This window comes from Dicentrarchus labrax, unplaced genomic scaffold, assembly GCF_905237075.1.
Source record: "Dicentrarchus labrax unplaced genomic scaffold, dlabrax2021, whole genome shotgun sequence".
Taxonomy (NCBI): Eukaryota; Metazoa; Chordata; class Actinopteri; family Moronidae; genus Dicentrarchus; species Dicentrarchus labrax.
In genome coordinates, this window is record NW_026136702.1 from 4189601 (window position 1) to 4192827 (window position 3227).

The following is a 3227-nucleotide window of genomic DNA, read 5'->3' on the forward strand; positions in this document are numbered from 1 at the left end:
TTTCATACTTAATAGTCCTCCAGTTCTGGAAGTTTGTGGGTGTGCTTCCTTGTAAACTAATTAATTGCTTTAATGATGTGAGACCTGAATACGTGACTCACAGTACAGTAAGAGTTTTTCCACCAGTTATTTCTTATCTTCTTTACAAGAAGGACAGGCACTGTCTCCTGATTTACAGCTGCTTGTGCATCTTCTGTAGTCAACATATTCATCACTGAAAGTGACATTGCATTATGCTGCCTCTCCTCTGGGGGATGTTAACATTAAACATCATGCTCATGCAGCATCATGATAGCCCAGAGGGTGCTTTGCAGGGGAAGAGTGTGTGTGAAAACTTCCATATTAAAAGCATTACAAAGAGCAGATTTTTCACTCCCACCACCCTCATGAAAAATGTACAGCGGCATATTCATTACTTCATTGAGTTAACTGAGTGTGACAAGCGGAGAGCTGCAGCAACCGGGGGCAGGGAAGCAGCACTACAATAAAGCCTTCGGCCACTCTCTGAGGACATGGCTACCCCCGCCGCTCATGGGAGCTTCATCCCTGCACTCTGTTTGGATTTTTCCAAATGGTTGAGGGTGCTGCACACAGCATGAGACAGAGTTCACTTCAGCCAATTTGCCCTCTAATCTAATGCATGCATGGTCATCGGGCGGTAATCAATTTACTGCCTTTACAGGGTGATGAATATGACCCATGAGCTATGACTTAGGGCCCTGATGCTATAAATATGGTCATGCATTTTCCTCAGTTAACAAGACACACAGAACACAAAAAGTGGATGCATTAAGCATCAGACGGGGCTCTTTGTGTGAACTGCATTGTATATCATGCATACAAAGAAACAACTGGGACTTTCATGAAATATAACCGCACAGGTATCCGCAGGTGCCTAATGCATCACAGCTTTAGAAATGTCACTGAACATTAATATCTGTCAGTCATCTGTTCCCATTTATCTGTTTAATTTCTTGAAGCGCTGATTCCCCAGCACAGCCAGTGATGAAGGATGCTGTCTTTCTATATTTTGGAGCACCCTCTCCCCTCTTGGATGATCCATTGCCTGCACCCGGTGGCCATATCTCCTCCTGGCCCTGCCTGTCTGATCCAAAGGTGTCATCCTGGGTCACCCTCAGCCCTGTTGTCTGATTAACAAAAATAATGCCCTGCCCAGAGCAGCATCAGCCCATATTGTCTTCATCTACAACACTACAATTATGACTTTGCTTTGATGACCCTCTACAGCCGCAGCAGCAGCAGGAGCAGCAGCAACAATGTCTCTTAATCCAGAGCAACAGTTTCCCTCAGATGAATGCAGCCTGCAAATTAATGGCTGCTGCATTGTAGCATTGGGCCCAGCACCATGGGCAAAATGTGAGATTTAAATAATTTCTGAGACTGTGGAGGAGTCTAGAGAATGGCAGACAAGCTGACTAATAACAGGGGATGCAGTAACAAGGGCTGCTCCAATGGTAATGACTCCTCACTCCAGAAATATCTGATTCCCTGCAAAAAATACAGTCATCTCAGGCTGAGGTTGGTATTTAAATTCCTGCAACAACAAAAAAGAAAAAGCCGTGAAATAATTGGGATACAAAACATTGGGGGAATATAATGTGGAGTACGGAGGAATTTCTGATATGGGAATAATTAATGGAGTCCAAATGCAATAAATCATGTGGACCTCTGGACCTATATAACCTCATTATAAATCTATGAATATACAATCAGCACAGCACTCATGAGACAAAAGACTGATGCAACAACTGGAATGTTTTCTATCTGGAGAGAGATTTCAAAAGGAGCCCACATTAGATCTCACAAGTGTCATTTTATGCTCTCCTTTTGTGGAGGAACATTGTGTGGGAGTTGGGCATGTTCACCACTCAGTTATCAGAATAACTTTAATTAGGCTATTTTTAACACATCCTCTCCAACAGCTCTTGGGTGTTTACATTTGCTAATGACAGCCTGAGTAAAAATCATCTATCAGCAAGCATCACCATCATGCCACTGACACATTAACATGGATCCTCTCCCAAGAAAAAAAGGCCACCTAGCGAGAGTGCTTTCACAATTTATATAAAGCGTGCATGTCGCTTCAGCATGTGTGTCCATATATTTATGTGGCATATGCATTTGCACATCAGAACACCCGAGCAAACTAATTAATAGGCACAGAGGCACATAGTATTTGGTGTTTTGTTTTTGCTCCAGCGAATATAAGACAGCTCTTTCAAGCCAGAGCATTCACCAGATTACACCCTTTGTAAAAACACTTTCTACATCCGTGCGATTTACATAATTTTCATTTAGTTTACCGTCAACTTTAAAAACACGGCGTACATTAGAAGTTTCACTGTCAACTGACAGCACTTCTGGCTGAGAATTATACCTTATTTAGCCCGCATGCACAAAGGAAAATAATTTTAATATTTCTTAAGGGACTTAAAAGTGTGTCTGAGGTATTCAGTATTGGGTTTATGGTCACCTTGTTGTACTATAATGGTATTTTTAATGTCATCATTTATCATCATAATATTACAACTGGGACTTAGATTTTTTTGCTCTGATATTTGTGGTCTGTCATTAAATTCATAAGGGACAGGGCAGCATACACAGGCATGTTTCTGGTGTTATAATCTGACAATACAGGCTCTTTTACTCCATCTAGTGGTCACTTTGAGGAAAAGCAGACAACTACTATCTTCTATGAAGGAGAAAAACAGCCTATTTAGAAAGAAAAAACCAAAACAATTCCTAACCCATCACAAGAAGTAATGTAGCACTCTCTCGGGAGGGTCAGTTCTCTAAACCCTGAGGCGGGGCCGAGTCTTCTCATTATTATTTGCCACCAAAACACTTCTGTCTGGAGTCATTTTCCCGGGACAGTGGCTGCCCCTGACGACTGACAAAACATTTTTATTTGGCCAGAGTGATAAATTAGTAGTTGTAAGTTGCCAAAATATAGCAGCTCAGAGGACACATTATTGCCTGTGAATGCTCCCCTGAGGTGAATTATTGGTGTGTGTGGCATCCAAAATAGATACAGGGGGTGTTTATTATACGTCTGTTCTCCATACAGAATAAACGTTCACACATAAAGGTATGCGGAGCTACACACCTCCACAGCCCGCAGGTCATGCTGCCTCCCCGCGTGTCTGTAATTTGATCCGAGCTGCAAACAAAGCCAGTCTCTGGGCAACCATCTCTCACTGCATCAT